Here is a 23,820-nt window from a genome sequence, read left to right as displayed (position 1 = left end):
GAGGGCTCTCCCCCTTCATCCCTGGCATACTCTGGCGGCAGTCAGGACTCGCACAGGTCAGATGGGAGACAGGAAGGGTTGGAGAGGGACCCCCCTACCCACTCTGCATTGCCACCACCGAAGCAGTTGTATTCGGCAGCAGTCCGCTCCAACATGGAGCAGGAGGTAATAGCTGCCTCACCAGGAGCCGCAGGGGCTGCAGCCCCCCCAGCCTCATCTACTCCTGTATCTGCAGACCCCCCTCCAGATAGGGAGCTGCCTCCACTCCCTCAACGGCAGCAAGGAAGAAACAAAGGTAACCCTGTCTTTCATCCATCTAAACCCCTTTCCCCATTGCCTCACTGGTTCTTATAGGACACAGGGGATGGTGCTCATATGTCCAAACATGCTAACCTAACAGGGGCACAAACTGCTTCTTGGTGGTCCAACAGATCCCCTGCCTCAGATCCAGAGGACTCCACCATACCTCTCCCTGACCCATCTATGGATCTCACTTGGCGCCAATATTTGCAAAATATACCTACTAAAGATGATTTTAAGTCCCTCATACAAGAGGTTCGGGCATGTAGATCTGAAATAACAGCAGTCAGAAAGGACCTGCACCATATTGCACAAAGAGTGGACAATATTGAAGAACAACATGATGCTACCAGAGCATATGTGGCGGATATGCATACTACTGTAACGGCTCAACATGATGCACTTTGTGACTATCAGCGCCACCTGGAAGACTTGGATAACCAGGGGCGCAGGCATAACATCAGAGTGAGGGGAGTGCCCGAGGCAGAGGGAGAAGAAGATGTGCACGCAACCCTTACAACCCTTTTCAATAATGTCCTTTCAGCCCCTGCAGATAATGTTATTAAAATAATTTTTGCGCAACCCTGCATTAAGATTCCCCTCCACGTTACTGCTTTCTGGTTATTATGAGTGCTTGTATTTTACAGTTTCCTTTCTTCCCCCCTCATGCTTTATAGAAAGTGATGTTGTCTGTATATGGCGTTCTCCCGGCGCCGCTGTTCATCAAAGTTACCCTTGGTTATCAACGCTGAGATTAACCCGACTCTCCCCCCCCCTACTGCTAGGGAGTAATATATCTCTTTGAGGTTAGGATACGTACCTCGAAGAGGAATACTTTTCTTTTGATCCTCTTTCTTCCTTCTCACCCCACCCCCCCTTCTGTTCTTTGACCCAGTTTCTTTAGTTTTCTTCTCCTCCTCCTTCCCCCTTTCTTTCTGGCGCCCCTTGTGCCACAGTTCTATACCCTAGCCCGTTTCCCTGGCGGGAGCTGTTTCATAGGTTTATAGATGCATACTTACTTTAATTCCTGCAGCTATATGGAAAAGACTTTTGTAGTCATTGTTCTGTTCTGGTTTGTGTTGTCTTCCCCTGTCTCCCGTATGTGTCTCCCGATCTGTACCCCCTTTACCCGCTGTGTTTTCTATTTTAGTCTTGACAGAAGCTATAGCAGGCCCCTGAGAATTGTCGCTGCGAGGATACGATCATCTCAAGAGGGCCTGGACGTGTTCAGGTTTGAGTTCTTCCCTCCCCTGAGTAGGGGATATACCTGCTTGACTGCTTTGCTGTCTTTGTCCCTAATAGACTGTCATGGTGCGCTTCCTTACGATTAATGTTAAAGGGTTGAACTCCAACCGTAAACGTAGGCTCCTGCTGAAGGAATTGAAGTCTGCACGCCCTGATATTGTATATGTACAGGAGACGCACTATGACAGTTCAGGTTCATTTAATTTCATTAAACACAATTTTCCCACAACTTACTCGGCCTATAGAGAAGATAAACGGGGAGGTGTAGCCATATTAATAACTAAAGATTGCCCACTCACAGTCTCACAGACGGTCATTGACACTCAAGGCCGCTATGTGATCCTGGTGGGATGTCTCAAGGACTCCCCCATTATGCTCTGCAATGTGTACTGCCCTAACTCTGGGCAGATTCCTTTCCTCACCCATGTGCTGTCGAAAGTCTCCAAAATTCAGCAATCCTAAGCCTGCCCTGTGCTCCTGATCGGGGGAGACTTTATTATGCCATTTTCTCCTGGAATGGATAGACTATCTGTCCAGCAGGGACCCCCTTCATCCCCTCTAGCCCAGCTCTCCCAGCGGTTTCGGCAGCTTATACGTAGACATCATCTGTATGATCTATGGAGGATTTCCAATCCCTCAGATAAAGTGTACACATTTTATTCCCCAGTCCATTCTACGCATACGCGTATTGACAATTTTTTCAGTAATATACTGAGTCTGAGGCTATTGGAATCCTCTGAGATCAAAGGAATTACGTGGTCGGATCATTCTCTAGTGGTCCTATGCCTTAAATCTCTACATTCCCCCCGGAGAATTTGTCACTGAAGGCTCAATGAATTTCTAGTAAAGACTCCCATACATCTTGAATCACTGAAACAGTGCCTCCACCATTATTTCACCGAAAATGAGGGGAGTGTTGGGTCCCTCTCGATCCTTTGGGAAGCCCATAAGTCAGTACTCCGGGGGCACTGTATAGCCCTTTCTTCTAAATTAAAAAAAGATGCTAACATGCAGAAACAGGGGTTGCTGGTCCAGATGCGGGCCCTTGAACGTAAATTGGCCGTCTCCCCCTCTGTAGCTGTCCTGCGTAAGTTAGTAACAGAAGGACTTGATGGTACTTCACGTGGATAAATTATTAGTATACTCTAGACATAAATATTATGACAAAGCCAATAAAGCGCATACCCTACTTGCCTCACAGCTGAGGGATGCTAAGGTCCAAGCCTCGCCCCAAGCAGTAAAGGATGCAACAGGTTGCTTACAGTATGCACCCGACCGCATAGCCGAGCTGTTTGCTGAATATTATACTCGCCTTTACTCCCTTCCCTCTGAATTACCATCAAGTCCTGCTGCCCGACAACAATGTTTGGACCAATTCCTGACATCCTGCCATTTACCCACTGTCACAGCTAGCGATAGGGAAGAACTTAACTCCCCGATAACCCTAGAGGAGTTGCTGGAGGTAATAAAAGAGCTGCCGAATGGCAAGGCACCTGGCCCTAATGGGCTGACGTATATTTACTAAAAGTCCCTCATAACCGAACTGGCACCCCATCTCCTGCCCCTCTATAACTCCTTTTTGTCTGGTTCTCCTATACCTGAAACTATGCTGGAGTCCTTCATCACAGTAGTGCCTAAACCGGGTAAAGACCCGGCAGACTGTGGTAGCTATAGACCTATTTAACTCCTTAATGCCGACCTTAAGATTTTTACCAAATTATTAGCAAATAGACTGGGGTCACTCTTGCCGACACTCATTCATAAGGACCAGGTAGGCTTTGTAGCCTCCCGACAAGCGGGAGATAATACTAGACGCACCATCGATCTTATTGAGGTACTCAACAAAACTAGATCTTCAGGCCTTCTTCTGGGCTTAGACGCAGAGAAGGTCTTTGATCGACTTAGCTGGCCCTTCATGCAGGCCACTCTTCAAGCTTTTGGTATTTCTGGCCCGTTCTTAATGGCCATTACTGCACTATATTCCACTCCTAAGGCGATGGTGCGTCTACCACATACAGTTTCTAGTAAGCTGTCCATTAGCAATGGGACTCGGCAGGGGTGTCCCCTGTCACCCCTTCTTTTTCACCTCTGTATAGAGCCGCTGGCGGCTCAGATCAGATTATGTCCCGATGTTCAAGGGATCTTGGTGCAAGATAGAGAATTTAAGTTGTCATTATTTGCAGATGATATTCTTTTAACGCTGCGAAACCCACATACCTCTCTTCCCAATCTCTATAAAATTCTTGAACACTATGGGAAACTTTCGGGCTATAGGATTAACCAGACAAAAACGGAGGCATTCTCTATTAATCTACCTGCAGTAGTTGTGGATACCGTGAGGGGTTCTTACCCATTTCTATGGCAGGATAAATCGCTAAAGTATCTGGGGACTAATATTACTGCAACCTTTAGTACCCTATATAAGGCCAATTTTGTCCCTCTTTTTAAAGACATTTCCGGCCTAGTCGCTAAATGGGCATCTCTCCCTCTGTCGTTAATCGGTAGGATAACGGCAGTGAAAATGTCCATCTTACCCAAAATTCTATACCTAATGGAGACCCTCCCCATACCTATTGCCCGATCCGCTCTGAAAAAAGTCCAGTCTACTTTGTTCAGGTTTATTTGGAATAAAGGTCGGCATAGGATCCCTAACTCAGTTGTGCTCTCTAAAACCACTAGAGGGGGCATGGGAGTGCCGGATTTGTTCCGCTATTATTTGGCGACACACTTGCGGCGGGTTTCTTCCTGGACGGGCCTCCAGGCCTTCTCGAGATGGTTTGAAATTGAAAAGTTGTGGCTAGCCCCGATCTATCCAGGCGTTTTGCTGTGGGCTCCGTCAGTGGAACATTCTGGGCCCACGCTTTTAGGCCCTATGAAACTCACGAGGGAGGTCTGGATTCGAGCTAACAGTTTGTTCCCATTGAGATCCTTCCGAACACCGCTGGTCCCTATCCTCTACAACCCTTCTATTCCTGAAAGTATGCTGGGCCACATGATTAGACCCTGGCAGGCAGCTAAGCTCTTCCTTCTGGCGGATGTGGTCGATGTCTTTCAGAGGAAATTGCTACCTTGGGACAAGTTGAGGGATAAATATTCTCTTCCTCCTCAAGCACGTCCCTATTATACTGTGCTGGCCCGCTGGGTGGAGGATCTCTATGGGACTGAACCGGTCTCTAAGCCAACTTCGTTTGAATGGTTATGTAAATGTGCAGTGTCCACCAGAGGCATGATCTCTGATATCTACACTCTTCTTGCACCTCCGCTGGATGCCCCTGCTTCCAAACATAAATATATGTCTACATGGGAGGCCTATTTAGGGAGGGAACTCCCAGGCAAGGTATGGAGTATAGTTTAGTCCAAAGCGGCCAAATCCTCATCGTGTGTGGCTTACAAGGAAAATCAATACAAGATATTGCTATACTGGTACCATACTCCTGACTTATTACACCATATCTTTCCTCAGGTTTCCATGGTGTGTTGGCGGTGCTCTAGGGATCGGGGGACCCTACCCCATATATTCTGGGACTGCTCGATTTTGCAAAATTACTGGCGGATGGTTAAGGACCATCTTATGACGGTTCTATCATTAGACCTACCCTTAGATCCAGCTCAATATATACTGAATATTCCTCCTAAGAATTTAAATAAGCAAAAGGCTAAATTACTTCTACATGTTCTTGATAGCAGGTATGTGGAAGTCAGTGCCCCCCCCCCCCCGTCCCCCGTCCCGAGAGCAACTCTTGGCTAAAGTTATGGACATCCGCCGCATGGAGTACTTAACGGCCCTTAACGGCCCCCATGTAGACAAATTTAGGAAGATATGGGATCCGTGGGATGTGGCCTTCCCTTCATCTTTTTTTTTTTTTAATTCTTTATTTTGGGTTACACAAAGGAGGTGGAGCAGCAACAACACCACTCCTCCCCTCAGTAAATGACATCATATTGTTTACGCATACTGTGTGGCAAAAGAAAATGCATATGAAGATTCAGATCCATACAGAAATAACATAAGGAAGAAATTAACAGCTACTCCTAGTAAATCACACAACGTAAACATGTACAATCTATCACTGTTTGGTCTAGAGTCGGAGGGTCATCACCACACCCCCTCCCCGGCACCCCGTTTTGTAATGTGCTATAGGAAACACACAGCTCCAGTAAGGAGCCAGCCCCGTCTTGGAGAAGACTAGGGGCAGAGAACCAGAAATGAAAGAGTTGAGAAATAGAAAGAAGGGTGACTAGAGAAAGGCACCAGGAAAGAAAGGAGAGGAACCCACCCGGTGGGCAGGAGTTAGGGAGAGGTGAGGAGAGGGATGGAAGAAGAAGGGTCAGGTAAGGGTGGAGAGGGGGGGAGGAGAGGGGGAAGGGGTTGAGTACGGGACGGTGGGCAGAGGATCCTGATCTCGGAAATCAAAACACTCCTTCATCTTCTTAACACAGCTCGGGTGACCCCCTCTCCCCCTTCCTTCCCTTCCCTGGTTTCCCTCTCTGTGTATTGTTGTCTTGTCATGTATGTTGGTCTTTAGTTTCCCCAGTTGGTTTGTATTTTAAGATAGTATGTTCTGCGAGGACCCACGTTAGGTGTCCCCCAATAAGTTGTTAAAGTTTAGATGTATGAGCTCACCAGTTCTGACACTGAATGTATCTCTATGTTTGGGGAGCTGATTTTGGCACATAAGTTCCTCGGTTCCATCTGTTGAGGTGCATCATATATATTTGAGAAAATTGTACCGACATTATCATTGCTGATGTTTTAGGATGTGCTTATACTATGATACTTTGTTGGCAGGATTACTTGGACTGAATGTTGTTTTTGTTAATATGCTACCTGGAGTGTGCCCTCCGGGAATCTGCCTGACTTTGTCAGTGTCTTTTGTGTTGTTATATTAATGTAATAAAATGGAAAATGTTAAAAAAAATTTCAGAAAAATTAGTTATGCTTTAAGGGTGGGTTACCAGTATGTTGTGTTTTCAGACTGGAAACATAGAGGAAGGGTGGGGGGAAATAAATCCAGAGTAAAGATGCTTGGGGCAAATTTTCAGAGTTGGAGCATTGGTCGTGTGAGCAGAAACAGGGAGCCGCAAGTAATGGGAGGAGGGAAAGATCCATTTCCAAACCTATCTATAGCTTGGTTGAAGCGTGGCGATGGCAAACCAAGACCCTGCTGAGGTGTGCTGCAGCATAATAATGATAAAAATGGGGGAGGCCCTCTCCACCTCGGGCCGGTACAGTACTGATTTCACCAAGCAAAGCTGTTTGTGAGCCCAAATGAACTTAGGAGCGAAGAAAGTTGCCGGAAGTAGGACAGGGGAACAGTTAATACCCTGGCTGAGAAAGAGGTGCGCCTCTTCTGGACTCTGCAATCATTACAGTCCTATGTGGATAGTCAGAGAGTTCCAAGGGGGCTGAGAACTTACATGACACCTTCTTAGTTCCAAGATAACCCAGATTTTGTAGCTATGTGGGACAAAGCCCATTTAACCCACGCGATGAACCTTCTTGTGCTGATCCTGAATAAAAATAAAAGTGACTACGACCGAGTAAAGACAGATTTGGTCAAAGCAAAAAATGAATTAAGTTCTAGATTGCCCGTTGTGCAATATACAGACGTGACGTCCAAACTTGAGAAACATCTGATAAATATTCAAAATGAAATTAAAGCATTTTATTAATGGACAAATGAAAACTTATTATGTTGTGGTCACTATTACCTAGGTGACCCCCCACCCCCCACCCCCCACCTCTACTTTTAATATTGTCAGGCCTGTTGGTTAAAATCAGGTTGAGAAGTGCCCCCCCCCCATTGGTTCCTGTACTAGTTGGAAACGTAATTAGGGAAGATTTATCAAACTGGTGTAAAGTACAATTTTCTTAGTTGCCCCTAGTAACCAATCAGATTCCACTTTTCATTTTTAAAAGAATCTGTGAATGAAAAGTGGTATCTTACATTACAGACAGGTGAACTGGAGCATAAGACAACTCATTACGTGCAGGTCCACACTGGTGGTATCAATGATCTGTAGTTGCCGTTATTTTTATATTGGAAAAACAAAAAGGCAATTACAGGTGAGATTTTGTGAGCATTGCACCTCGGTACGTACAGGCAAAGGGGCAGCGAGGTTCATTGAACACATGAGGTCCGCCCACAACAGTGATGTCAGTAACTTAAAATTCATTGGCCTCGAAAGGGTGGTTCCAGGGAACTGAGGCATCGATTTGCACAAATTGCCACTAAAAAGAGAAGCATTCTTCATTTCCTTGTTTAATGCTACAGGGCCACTTGGACTGAACGATAGGAATGAGTTCCATGCCTTCCTTTAATGTTTTTTATCAGTGTGTCATGATTTTAATTGTGTTACACCTGTGTCTGTCTGCACTCGTATCTATTTATGTGTTTGGCAGACGTGATGACGTGTTAGCCGTGTCGAAGTGCGCTTGCGCACGAAATGGTCCGTCGCCTGATATGCACCATATGTACGTCCTCCCTCACCTGTCTGTAATGTCGGATTGAATTCCTGTATTTTTGGCTACAATAAAGCATGAAGATTGGCATCTGGTGAGTGCCGCGGTATCCTATCTCTCTACTGTGATTGGACTTATCGTTTATCTCTCTGCCATTTTCGGTCAAGCACCACTCTATTTGCTGCATGACTTCCAGCTTCCACGAGTCCATCGTTTAGGTGAGCTAAATAGTCTGTGACTTCAGTAGTGCCGACCGCTATTGCTGTTCTATTTTGCGTGACTCTGTATGCAGTTTTGTCTGTTACCTGGCTCTGAGCACACTGTGATTTGTCACTGGATTTTAGCTGCACCAATATGCAAGTTTAAATGGACGAAGCATCAGCTTCAGTGAATATGGAGGAAGTTTTGGAAACAGCGAGGGAGGACGCGAGTGCATATTTTACGTCATGTAATTTAAAGGAAGAGCTGCAGGTTCTCAGCCTGAAAGTCTTGGAGCAAAGGGTTAATACCCTGGCTGAGAAAGAGGTGCGCCTCTTCTGGACTCTGCAATCATTACAGTCCTATGTGGATAGTCAGAGAGTTCCAAGGGGGCTGAGAACTTACATGACACCTTCTTAGTTCCAAGATAACCCAGATTTTGTAGCTATGTGGGACAAAGCCCATTTAACCCACGCGATGAACCTTCTTGTGCTGATCCTGAATAAAAATAAAAGTGACTACGACCGAGTAAAGACAGATTTGGTCAAAGCAAAAAATGAATTAAGTTCTAGATTGCCCGTTGTGCAATATACAGACGTGATGTCCAAACTTGAGAAACATCTGATAAATATTCAAAATGAAATTAAAGAAAAGAGACAAGTTTCTCCGTGATAAAAATTATTATGATACAGGGAAATTTTTTCAAAGGAACACTAAAAAACAAATAAAGAAAAGAAGACCACCTAAAAAATCCAACAGTGGACTTCTGGACAACGGATTCAGATACAAGTCAGTCGGATGATCATTCAGCTATGGAAACCCGTAATCCCCCTTTAGGAGGAAGATCAGGAGGGGAGGGAGAAAGAGGCGGCTTCAAAAGGAGAGGAAGTTACAGCAAGCGCAAGCAAGTGTCATGGCGCTAGAGCCAATGGATAATAATGTAGTCAATATTTCAGGAGTGATTCTGGACAGTGACTGCATCTCTCTTCTATCCAAGGGTTTAAATTTTGGTCTAATGGAAAATTTTTCTCTGCCTGATTTCGAAGTAGATATGTATAAAGCAATTAGAAAAATTAATTTGCATAAGTTTTTTTCCACCTATAGTAGAGAGAGCGAAAAGAAGGAGAGGTCCCCAGTGTGATAGGCCCCCTAGGTTTTAGAGTATCTTCAGATTTTGATGAAAAAGATCTACAAGGTATTGAGTGTCTGCTGAGCCTTACAGAGACCACACAAGGGCTTGAGTCATCTGAGATAGAGATTCAGGATTTTAAAGGGGGGAAGAATTCTACTTTCACCCCACCCCTTGAACAAGGGGGGTCATTGGAGGTTTTTTCGAACCTGGTGCAGCAAGAAGTAAAGGCGTTAATGTACCCACAAGCAGAAAGTAATTTGTCCCCCGGGGAGCAAAGAGCCTTGAAATGGCTCCGTAACAGACCAGACCTCCTAATTAGAAGGGCTGATAAGGGGGGCTGTACTGTCGTGTTGTCTGCTCTTGACTATGCTCAAGAAGCTAATCGTCAATTGAGCGACACCACGACTTACTACCAACTCTCCAGCGATCAGACTATGAAAATAATGGATAAACTTAGATCGCTACTTAGATCAAGTGTGGAGAAGAACATCATTTCAGAGAGTACAGCGAACAAATTAACTCCTGATTTCCCCAAATGTCCAAAGTGGTACTATTTACCAAAGATACACAAGTCGCTGACCCGACCCCCTGGTCGCCCGATTGTGTCGATTGGCTCTTAAGGCTGTTACTTACCTCTATTCCCACCTACCTCAGGGACACAAAACATCTTCTCTCTGTATTGGAATCCTGTGAGTGGCAACCAGGGTATAACCTGGTCTCTCTTGATATTGAGAGTTTATATACTCGAATACCGCATACACAGGGTATTGAAGCAGTACACGAGTTCCTGATCGACACCGAGAAATCTGCCAGCTTCTGTGATTTTGTATGTGAGGCACTTTGATTTTATCCAACAATACTTTTCAATACGATAAAGCCTGGTATAAGCAGATGGTTGGCACGGCGATGGGGACTCCTGTGTCGTGCACTTATGCTAATATGTTCCTAGCTATTTTTGAAAGACGTTTTATTTTTTCCCTGAACAATCCTTTCAGTATCCATATCAAATCCTTTTATAGATATATGGATGACGTCATAATTATTTGGGACGGCACGACACAGGAGTTCCACGCCTTTATAGAGCACCTCAACAACATTAATAATATGAACATGCTATTTACAGGGGTATTTGGAGGGGCATCTCTAAATTTCTTAGATGTGAACATCTATATTGAGAATGACATCATTTGCACAGAAGGCTACCGAAAAACTACCGCTAGTACTGCCTATTTACATTTTAACAGCTCACACCCCCAGGCAGTGAAAGAAGCAATATGGCGAACTAATTAGACTAAAGCGTATTAACAGTAATCCAGTAACGTACCAAAAACAAGCCACCGAACTAAGAGATAGACTCCTTAGACGAGGGTATCCAGATAGAATTCTTACGAGAGCAGAAAAAAGAGCCGCAAAGATCTCTAGAGAATCATTGACCCAGAAAAGGAAAGAGATTCCTAAATGTTATGAGAATAGTCTCTGACTTCAGTAGTGCCGACCGCTATTGCTGTTCTATTTTGCGAGATTCCACTTTTCATTCACAGATTCTTTGAAAAATGAAAGGCGGAATCTGATTGGTTACTAGGGGCAACAAAGACAGTTCTAATCTACACCAGTTTGATAAATCTCCCCCATTGTCTTTTATTATTTCCAGTACCGGTTTCCTTTGCTAGAGCTGCAGGTTTCTGCTTTTCAGTTTATATTTGGGTAAAGTCCCCCATAATAATAACTTCACCCTGCTTCGCTGCTGCATCTATTTTTTCTTCCACTATACTGGGAGATTATTAACTCCCATAAAAATTGTATTATCCTTCCTCACTTCCCTTATTTCCACCCAAAGAGACTCCACATTATCATCACATATATCCTCCTGCAGAATGGGCTTAAGGCAGGATTTAACATATAGGCAGACACCTCCCCCTTTCTTGTTTTTATGGTACAGAGACAGCTCAGCTATACACACATCATACATAGACAGCTCTGCTATATACACATCTTACATAGACAGCTCTGCTATATACACATCTTACAGAGACAGCTCTCCTATATACACATCATACAGAGACAGCTCTGCTATATACACACATCATACACAGACAGCTCTGCTATATACACATCACACAGAGACAGCTCTGCTATATACACATACAGAGACAGCTCTGCTATATACACATCATACAGAGACAGCTCTGCTATATACACATCACACAGAGACAGCTCTGCTATATACACATCATACAGAGACAGCTCTGCTATACACATATCATACATAGACAGCTCTGCTCTATACACATCTTACAGAGACAGCTCTGCTCTATACACATCATACAGAGACAGCCCTGCTATATACGCATCATACAGAGACAGCTCTGCTATACACATATCATACATAGACAGCTCTGCTCTATACACATCTTACAGAGACAGCTCTCCTATATACACATCATACAGAGACAGCTCTCCTATATACACATCATACAGAGACAGCTCTACTCTATACACATCATACAGAGACAGCTCTGCTCTATACACATCATGCAGAGACAGCTCTCCTATATACACATCATACAGAGACAGCTCTCCTATATACACATCATACAGAGACAGCTCTACTCTATACACATCATACAGAGACAGCTCTGCTCTATACACATCATGCAGAGACAGCTCTCCTATATACACATCATACAGAGACAGCTCTGCTATATACACATCCTACAGAGACAGCTCTGCTATATACACATCATACACAGACAGCTCTGCTATATACACATCATTCACAGACAGCTCTGCTATACACACATCATACAGAGACAGCTCTGCTATATACACATCATACAGAGACAGCTCTGCTATACACACATCATACAGAGACAGCTCTGCTATATACACATCATTCACAGACAGCTCTGCTATACACACATCATACAGACACAGCTCTGCTCTATACACATCATACAGAGACAGCTCTGCTATATACACATCTTACAGAGACAGCTCTCCTATATACACATCATACAGAGACAGCTCTCCTATATACACATCATACAGAGACAGCTCTACTCTATACACATCATACAGAGACAGCTCTGCTCTATACACATCATGCAGAGACAGCTCTCCTATATACACATCATACAGAGACAGCTCTGCTATACACATCATACAGAAACAGCTCTGCTATATACACATCATACAGAGACAGCTCATCATACAGGGACAGCTCTGCTATATACACATCATACAGAGACAGCTCTGCTATATACACATCATACAGAGACAGCTCTGCTATACACACATCATACAGAGACAGCTCTGCTATACACACATCATACATAGACAGCTCTGCTATATACACATCTTACAGAGACAGCTCTCCTATATACACATAATACAGAGACAGCTCTACTCTATACACATCATACAGAGACAGCTCTGCTCTATACACATCATGCAGAGACAGCTCTCCTATATACACATCATACAGAGACAGCTCTGCTATATACACGTCATACAGAGACAGCTCTGCTATACACACATCACACAGAGACAGCTCTGCTCCTTACACATCATAGCGACAGCTCTGCTATATACACATCATACAGAAACAGCTCTGCTATATACACATCATACAGAGACAGCTCTGCTATATACACATCGTACAGAGACAGCTCTGCTATATACACATCATACAGAGACAGCTATGCTATATACACATCATACAGAGACAGCTCTCCTATATACACATCATACAGAGACAGCTCTGCTATACACATCACACAGAGACAGCTCTGCTATACACACATCATAGAGACAGCTCTGCTATATACACACATCACACAGAGACAGCTCTGCTATATACACATCACACAGAGACAGCTCTGCTATATACACATCGTACAGAGACAGCTCTGCTCCATACACATCATACAGAGACAGCTCTGCTATATACACATCATACAGAGACAGCTCTGCTATATACACATACAGAGACAGCTCTGCTAAATACACATCATACAGAGACAGCTCTGCTCTATACACATCATACAGAGACAGCTCTGCTCTATACACATCATACAGAGACAGCTCTGCTATATACACATCATACACAGACAGCTCTGCTATACACACATCATACAGAGACAGCTCTGCTATATACACATCACACAGACACAGCTCTGCTCTATACACATCATACAGAGACAGCTCTGCTATATACACATCATACAGAGACAGCTCTGCTATATACACATCACACAGACACAGCTCTGCTCTATACACATCATACAGAGACAGCTCTGCTATATACACATCATACAGAGACAGCTCTGCTATATACACATCATACAGAGACAGCTCTGCTATATACACGTACAGAGACAGCTCTGCTATATACACATCATACAGAGACAGCTCTGCTCTATACACATCATACAGAGACAGCTCTGCTATATACACATCATACAGAGACAGCTCTGCTATATACACATCACACAGAGACAGCTCTGCTATATACACATCATACAGAGACAGCTCTGCTATATACACATCATACAGAGACAGCTCTGCTATATACACATCACACAGAGACAGCTCTGCTCCTTACACATCATAGAGACAGCTCTGCTATATACACATCATACAGACAGCTCTGCTATATACACATCATACAGACAGCTCTGCTATATACACACATCATACAGAGACAGCTCTGCTATATACACATCATACAGAGACAGCTCTGCTCCATACACATCATACAGAGACAGCTCTGCTATATACACATACAGAGACAGCTCTGCTATATACACATCATACAGAGACAGCTCTGCTATATACACATCATACAGAGACAGCTCTGCTATATACACATCATACACAGACAGCTCTGCTATATACACATCATACACAGACAGCTCTGCTATATACACATCATACACAGACAGCTCTGCTATATACACATCATACACAGACAGCTCTGCTATATACACATCATACAGAGACAGCTCTGCTATATACACATCATACAGAGACAGCTCTGCTCCATACACATCATACAGAGACAGCTCTGCTATATACACACATCACACAGAGACAGCTCTGCTATATACACATCACACAGAGACAGCTCTGCTATATACACATCATACAGAGACAGCTCTGCTATATACACATCATACAGAGACAGCTCTGCTATATACACATCATACAGACAGCTCTGCTATACACACATCATACAGACAGCTCTGCTATATACACATCATACAGAGACAGCTCTGCTCCATACACATCATACAGAGACAGCTCTGCTATATACACATCATACAGAGACAGCTCTGCTATATACACATCATACAGAGACAGCTCTGCTATATACACATCATACAGAGACAGCTCTGCTATATACACATCATACAGAGACAGCTCTGCTATATACACATCACACAGACAGCTCTGCTATATACACATCATACAGAGACAGCTCTGCTATATACACACATCATACAGAGACAGCTCTGCTATATACACATCATACAGAGACAGCTCTGCTATACACACATCACACAGAGACAGCTCTGCTCTATACACATCATACAGAGACAGCTCTGCTATATACACATCATACAGAGACAGCTCTGCTATATACACATCATACAGAGACAGCTCTGCTATATACACATCATACAGACAGCTCTGCTATATACACATCATACAGAGACAGCTCTGCTATATACACATCATACAGAGACAGCTCTGCTATATACACATCATACAGAGACAGCTCTGCTATATTCACATCATACAGAGACAGCTCTGCTATATACACATCACACAGACAGCTCTGCTATATACACATCATACAGAGACAGCTCTGCTATATACACACATCATACAGAGACAGCTCTGCTATATACACATCATACAGAGACAGCTCTGCTATACACACATCACACAGAGACAGCTCTGCTCTATACACATCATACAGAGACAGCTCTGCTATATACACATCATACAGAGACAGCTCTGCTATATACACATCATACAGAGACAGCTCTGCTATATACACATCATACAGACAGCTCTGCTATATACACATCATACAGAGACAGCTCTGCTATATACACATCATACAGAGACAGCTCTGCTATATACACATCATACAGAGACAGCTCTGCTATATTCACATCATACACAGACAGCTCTGCTATATACACATCATACAGAGACAGCTCTGCTATATACACATCATACAGAGACAGCTCTGCTATATACACATTATACAGAGACAGCTCTGCTATATACACATCATACAGAGACAACTCTGCTATATACACATCATACAGAGACAGCTCTGCTATATACACATTATACAGAGACAGCTCTGCTATATACACACAGCACATACATCTCCGGTCATTCAGCAGCATCACACCCAGCACAGCAGAGCCCTCTATACACTGACTCCTCCCCTCCATGTGACTGATCACATGACTGTGACACCTCCGTAGGTCCTGTCAGCACAGAGCAGGCACACAGCTCCTGTACAGCTCTGAGGGTCAGGTATGTGGACAGTGACTGTTGTCAGGGGAGATTTATTTGTCCAATCAGAGTGCAGCTTTTAATTATATGTTCAGCTGATGAAATAGAAAGCTGTGTTGTGATTGGCTGATATGAAATGATCACATGACTCACATTATCAAATGTCCTATAACAATAATCCAGTAATGTGGTTGCTGGTAGATATGAATGTATATTGTCTGTAATGTACGATACAGTATATGTGAGTGTATTCTATCTACATTGCATATCTCCTCTAATGTTTCTCCTTTAGCTTTACCTTTAGTATTTTTTCACATGGCTTTTTCTATGATTTTACATTGTCTTTACTTCTTTTACTATTCAGGTTTGTGTAGAATAGGATAAAGGAGATCTTCTCAATGAAAGACAGAGACAAGATGGCGGAGAGGATAATAAATCTCACCCTAGAGATACTATTCCAGCTTACTGGAGAGGTGAGGGGGATTCTGGGAGTGATGTCACATGACACCATTCTTCTCTATGTAATAACAGATAGATATGACTGGAGAGGTGAGGGGGATTCTGGGAATGATGTCACATGACACCATTCTTCTCTATGTAATAACAGATGGATATGACTGGAGAGGTGAGGGGGATTCTGGGAATGTATGTAGTGATATGTATTACTGTATCTCCATAACCAGGATTACACAGTGGTGAAGAAGACCTCTAGTGGGCGCTGTGGGGCCCCTGTGTGTGAGGGATGGGGAAGAACCCTGAGCCCAATCCCGGGGCCCCCACCTCACCCCCTGATACATGAGGAAATCAATGAGCAGAAGATCCTAGAACTCACCAACAAGATGGTGGAGCTGCTGACTGGAGAGGTGAGGAGGCTGCTGGGAATGCTGGGACATTATACAGGAAGGCTATGAAGGGATGGGGGGGATGACTGTGTGATCATTGTGTGTGTCAGGTTCCTATAAGGTGTCAGGACGTGGCGCTCTATTTCTCCATGGAGGAGTGGGAGTATGTAGAAGGACACAAGGATCAGTACAAGGAGGCCATGATGGAGGATCAGCCGCCCCTCCCATCACCAGGTAATAGACAGGACTACATACACCCCGCCGTTATTTCTCCCTATATACAGAATGGAGTCAGTCTCTCTATGTGTTCCCTACAGTCACATCCAGTAAGAGAACAACACCAGAGAGATGTCCCCGTCCTCTTCTTCCTCAGGATTGTCCAGAAGAGAATCACAATGTCCCCCAGGATGATCAGGTAGCTGGAGATGAGGCTCCGTGATGTCTTCCCTGTGATGTGTAGAGGGGCTGTGAGGGGCTTGTGTCCGGTCCTGTCTTATATTATCTTATATTATATGATTTATACATAGAGGAGATGGAGGGATTACAGATGACTGTAGACATTAGATGTTGTCTCTGTCTCCTCACTATGCTCTGATTATGGAGACTGCTGGAGGGAATCGGGGACCCACATATTGGATATATAGGAGACCTGCACATATTGGATATATAGGAGACCTGCACATATTGGATATATAGGAGACCTGCACATATTGGGTATATAGGAGACCTGCACATATTGGATATACAGGAGACCTGCACATATTGGATATACAGTAGACCGCACATATTGGATATACAGGAGACCTGCACATATTGGATATACAGGAGACCTGCACATATTGGATATACAGGAGACCTGCACATATTGGGTATATAGGAGACCTGCAGATATTGGATATATAGGAGACCTGCACATATTGGATATATAGGAGACCTGCACATATTGGATATATAGGAGACCTGCACATATTGGCCTTAGATATCTACAGCTGTAATAATATTCTCCGGTCACCTAGAACATTCTCATGATGTCTTCTTCTCTCTGATGACTCTTTTAATATTTTGTCCTCAGCTTATGGATCAGGGTACAGATTTGAGCTACCTCATTGCTACAGATATTATAATAAAAGAAGAGCCGTATACGAGCGATGAGGAGCCGTGTACAGAGGACGTTCCTACATATGACAGCCGCCCAGGTGAGAACAGTCTAAGATTCGACAACAGTTTTGTGCCAAATTTTTTTATTCTGTGTTCTACATATGGTTGAATGAGCGACACTCTCAGCCATTATTGCATGTGTGCATTAGTATGTTGTCCTGTCGTGCATCGAATATATGCGGATACCATACGGGTTCTATTTTGGTTTGTCAGATAATCCATGGTCATGTTTCATTACTATACTGCTTTTTCTTATGTCCTTCTCTGTGCTAAAGTACATGCAGCTGACAGGGGGTATGCCCAGCAAGCGCTACCTATCCCATTACTCCAATACACAAGTCCCTTTATAATGCTTACAGACAATGTGTCATATAATTTTTCTTTTACTGATCAGAGTCATATACTAAAACGTGTTCTTTTATTTTATTTAGTTTCTATTTTCTGACTTCAATTTTTATTTATTTCACTATTTATACATTGTTATGGAGGCGGACATATTGCCTGGCCTGCTTTTAACCGCATTTAGTGACATGCTTTACAGCAAGACTCATGGACATAGACAACAATAGACAGACTCCGCCCCCTGAGATGAATGTGAAACATTACTGATCTTGCTCTGTGACCTTTAAGAGGTCATTCCACAGGGAGCTGCTATTCTCTCCTCTATCTAATGGTGTCCCATTTTGCTGCAATGCTGTACAGATCACTTTACGGCAGCCTCCTCTTATCACCAGAGACACAACAGGAAGTCTCAGCTTAGTTTTAGCCCCAGTTGTGATAATGAGAACTGCAAGATCTCAGGATTATTTTATAATATAGATAGAAAAATGGAAAATTAGAAAAAAAATGTCACTGAAAATTAGAAAAAAAAATCTGTTTAATGTAAATAATATTACATAAAGGGGAACTATCAGCAGCTTAGACTAACCTAGCCTGCAGATTGCCCCTAATGCTCATGGGGCGCCAAAAAGGAAGGTATGTGTCTTATCTAACTCCTCAGCGCTGTTTCCATGCATTTAGAAGTTGAATCCACGGCCGGGAGCACCATTAGGAGCACTGCCCCACCCCCATCACAATGATCCGGCTCGCTGGTTCTTGTCTCGGTCTACTTTTAGAGTAGGATCTGACTTGTCACCACTGCACTCATTTCATTTTTACGACAGGTCTTGCACTTGGCAGGAAATCTCCATCTAGAATCTTATTATATTCTTCATCATTTAGATTTGTTCTCGGCAGAAGACTTTACCTGGAGCTCAGAGGGACATCTGATATCTTCAGGGTTTCAAGCAGATGACCGGGATATCATAGAAGACCCATATGAAGATTATGCCAATATCCCAAATATACACTCAGAACTTCACACAAAATATCTATCATTGTCTAATACATCACAGACCGCCAGGCAAAATCAAAGTTATAGCTGGGATGTGGAATATGAAGCATCTCCAACAGAGGATAAGTCGTTTGTATGTTCAGAATGTAACAAATGTTTTAACCAAAAAGCAGCGCTCATTGCACATTTTAGAGTTCACACAGGGGAGAAGCCATTTTTATGTACAGAATGTGGGAAATCTTTTAACCAGAAATCAGGTCTTGTTACACATCAAAGAATTCATACGGGGGCAAAGCCATTTACATGCACAGAATGTGGGAAACATTATAATGTTAAATCAAATCTTATTACACATCAGAGAACTCACACAGGGGAGAAGCCATTTTCATGTACAGAATGTGGGAAATGTTTTGCCATTAAAAAGACTCTTGTTCATCATCAAAGGGCTCACACTGGGGAGAGGCCATTTACATGCTCAGAATGTGGGAAACGCTTTAAGGTTAAGTCAGATCTGGTTACACACCAGAGAAACCACACAGGGGAGAAGCCATATTCATGTGATGAATGTGGAAGAAGTTTTAGGATGAAAGCAGACCTTGTTACACATAAGAGAAATCACACCGGAGAGAGACCGTTTACATGCTTAGAATGTGGGAAACATTATAGGGCCAAATCAAAACTTATTTCACATCAGAGAAGTCACACAGGGGAGAAGCCATTCATGTGTTTAGAATGTGGGAAATGTTATAGGGTTAAATCAAATCTTGTTACCCATCAGAGAACTCACACAGGGGAGAAGCCATATTCCTGCCCGGAATGCGGGAAATGTTTTACTTGGAAATCAAATCTTGTTGACCATCAGAAGATACATACAGGGGAGAAGCCTTATTCATGTTCTGAATGTGGGAAATGTTTCACCCACAAAAAACATCTTCAGAAACATCAAAGGACTCACACAGGGAAATAGCCATCTTCTTTTTAAGACATTTAGTTGACCAGTGTTACAAGTAAATAATATACTTATAGGGAAAATAATTTATGAATCAATAAATGCTGAATACTCTAAAATGAAAAGCATACAGATAACATATTTATGGAGATATTTATATTGGTGCTATTTTTTCCCATTAATATATATATATATATATAACAGTGTCTCTTGTTACCAGTTGTTCATAAACATTTGCTGTTAAAAATTATTACTTGTGTCTGTTCTTATCTTTCTTTATTGTTTAGGCTGGGTTCACACTGTGTTTTTGCAATCCGTTTTTTCAATCCGTTTTTTGCAAAAAACGGATGAAAAAAACAGATGCATTTGTGTGCATCAGTTTTGATCTGTTTTTCCATTGACTTCCATTCTAAAAAAATTGATCCGTTTCTTTTGACGGACGCAAAAACGTAGCTGACATTATTTTTGTGTCCGTTAAAAAAGCGGATCCGTTTTTTTACAATAGGAGTCAATGGAAAAACGGATCAAAACGGATGCACACAAATGCATCCATTTTTTTCATCCTTTTTTTTGCAAAAAACGGATTGCAAAAACGCAGTGTGAACCCAGCCTTAGTTGTTATTTTTCCAGAAACTATGGAGTTATAGAGGAGAATCAAACTTCCCTGGTCTTTGCAGCTGCAGCTCTGCCTTCTCTTCCCTTCTCTCTCTCTCTCTCGGTATTGACAAGCCGCCTAGCCAATCACTGGCCAAGACTGGACTGCGGCCAGTGATTGGCTGAGCAACCTGTCAGTGCAGAAACTGGAACAGAAGATTGAGCTCCAGCTGCAGAGACCAGGGAAGGCCCGAGGACACCGGGGAACGTGGTAAACTAAGTAAATACCTATTTTACACTAAAGGCAAGGGCTGCACAGACACATAGAGAATTGCTCAGTACACTTTATGATCGGGCCGTTTAATAGGGCCCTAATTCAAATGGTCGAGGCAGGTCAAGTCAGCAATCCAGGTCGGCAACAGAAGAATCAGGACAGTACAGGAGGGATCTTACAGAAACAGTAACCGGGCGACAGGCATAGGTCAGGATATGTGAAATAGTAGGAACAGAGTAGCGCACATACTCTTTGAACATTTAGAGAGGATATATGGCTGGGCAGGATAGAACTTGCACTGCCAGTAATATGCGCACTGATCCATTAAATTTAAAAACATATCAGCTGCTGTATGTCCTGCAGGAAGTGGTGTATTCTCACCAGTCTGACAGATGTCTCTCTGCTGCCACCTCTGTCCATGTCAGAAACTGTCCAGAGCAGCAGCAAATCCCCATAGAAAACCTCATCTGCTCTGGACAGTTCCTGATATGGACAGAGGTGGCAGCAGAGAGCACTGTGTCTGCTGTTCTATATCTGACCTGTTTCCCTGACACTTTTTCTGTCTGACCCTTATGTGCTTTGCTGATCTGCCTGTTCATGACCCGGTCTGTTTCAACATTGTGCCTGTATCCAGCTGGCTTTGTATTCCTCTGCTACCTGAACATCTCCAGCTCTGCTATATCCGCACAGTAAAGATACTTACAGGGGTATTCCTATCTGGCAAAGATATTCCTTTTTACCAGGATTAGGGATAACTAGGTGTCGCTCGGTGGATGGGGGTACGACTGTTGATGCTCCCCCCCTGGGATCTTGAGGATCCCTTTAGAATGCAATGGTGGGTCACACATGTGCACCACTGCTCCATACATCCTCTATCAGAGCTGGCAGAAAGCTAAATCCTGTGCTTGACTGTATACATGGCTCCCATAGAGAATGAATGAAGTGGCGGCGTGCATGCACAACCTTCTGCTCGATTCTAACGAGACTATAGGGTCCCATTGGTATGACCCCCCCCCCCCCATCAGGTGTCATGTCTCATTATTTTGGTTGAACCATGTAAGACATCCAAACTCGCACCCAGGTTGCCTGACCTTGTGTGTATTACATGGCCGATCACACACAGATCTTGGGAATATTAAATGATGCTTGAGGGCAGGGGCGTTGCTAGGGGCCTAAAACATCCGGGGCCCGGGCCCTCTGAGTTTCTCTCCCCCATTTCTCTCCCCTGTTTCTCTCCCCCATGCTTTTCTCCCCTGTTTCTCTCCCACATGCTTTCTCCCCTGTTTCTCTCCCCCATGCTTTCTCCCCTGTTTCTCTCCCCCATGCTTTCTCCCCTGTTTCTGTCCCCCATGCTTTCTCCCCTGTTTCTGTCCCCCATGGTTATCTCTTTTGTTTCTCTCCTCCATTTCTCTCCTCTGTTACTTTCTCCCCTCTTTCTCTCCCCTATGCTTTTCTCCCCTCTTTCTCTCCCCCATGCTTTTCTCCCCTCTTTCTCTCCCCCATGCTTTTCTCCCCTCTTTCTCTCCCCCATGCTTTTCTCCCCTCTTTCTCTCCCCCATGCTTTTCTCCCCTCTTTCTTTCCCCCATGCTTTTCTCCCCCCCATGCTTTTCTCCCCTCTTTCTCTCCCCCATGCTTTTCTCCCCTCTCTCTCCCCCATGCTTTTCTCCCCTCTTTCTCTCCCCCATGCTTTTCTCCCCTGTTTCTCTCCCCCATGCTTTTCTCCCCTGTTTCTCTCCCCCATGCTTTTCTCCCCTGTTTCTCTCCCCTATGCTTTTCTCCCGTTTCTCTCCCCCATGCTTTTCTCCCCTCTTTCTCTCCCCTCTTTCTCTCCCCCATGCTTTTCTCCCCTCTTTCTCTCCCCCATGCTTTTCTCCCCTCTTTCTCTCCCCCATGCTTTTCTCCCCTCTTTCTCTCCCCCATGCTTTTCTCCCCTCTTTCTCTCCCCCATGCTTTTCTCCCGTTTCTCTCCCCCATGCTTTTCTCCCCTCTTTCTCTCCCCCATGCTTTTCTCCCCTCTTTCTCTCCCCCATGCTTTTCTCCCCTGTTTCTCTCCCCCATGCTTTTCTCCCCTGTTTCTCTCCCCCATGCTTTTCTCCCCTGTTTCTCTCCCCTATGCTTTTCTCCCGTTTCTCTCCCCCATGCTTTTCTCCCCTCTTTCTCTCCCCTCTTTCTCTCCCCCATGCTTTTCTCCCCTCTTTCTCTCCCCCATGCTTTTCTCCCCTCTTTCTCTCCCCCATGCTTTTCTCCCGTTTCTCTCCCCCATGCTTTTCTCCCCTCTTTCTCTCCCCCATGCTTTTCTCCCCTGTTTCTCTCCCCTATGCTTTTCTCCCGTTTCTCTCCCCCATGCTTTTCTCCCCTCTTTCTCTCCCCCATGCTTTCTCCCCGTTTCTCTCCTCTGTTACTTTCTCTCCCGTTTCTCTCCCCTATGCTTTTCTCCCCTCTTTCTCTCCCCTATGCTTTTCTCCCCTCTTTCTCTCCCCCATGCTTTTCTCCCCTCTTTCTCTCCCCCATGCTTTTCTCCCCTCTTTCTCTCCCCCATGCTTTCTCCCCTGTTTCTCTCCCCCATGCTTTTCTCCCCTGTTTCTCTCTCCCATGCTTTTCTCCCCTCTTTCTCTCCCCTATGCTTTTCTCCCCTGTTTCTCTCCCCCATGCTTTTCTCCCCTCTTTCTCTCCCCCATGCTTTTCTCCCCTCTTTCTCTCCCCCATGCTTTCTCCCCTGTTTCTCTCCTCTGTTACTTTCTCCCCTGTTTCTCTCCCCCATGCTTTTCTCCCCTGTTTCTCTCCCCCATGCTTT

General features: G+C 44.1%; 1 pseudogene; it reads left to right on the top strand.

The window, feature by feature from the left end:
• Nucleotides 1-23,820, top strand: part of LOC138772476 (zinc finger protein 585A-like) — a 140,066-nt pseudogene that overhangs the window by 89,049 nt on the left and 27,197 nt on the right.

Source organism: Dendropsophus ebraccatus, chromosome 14, assembly GCF_027789765.1.
Source record: "Dendropsophus ebraccatus isolate aDenEbr1 chromosome 14, aDenEbr1.pat, whole genome shotgun sequence".
Lineage (NCBI taxonomy): Eukaryota > Metazoa > Chordata > Amphibia > Anura > Hylidae > Dendropsophus > Dendropsophus ebraccatus.
The sequence above is the reverse complement of the archived record's forward strand: the minus strand, read 5'-3'. Positions and strand labels throughout refer to the sequence as shown.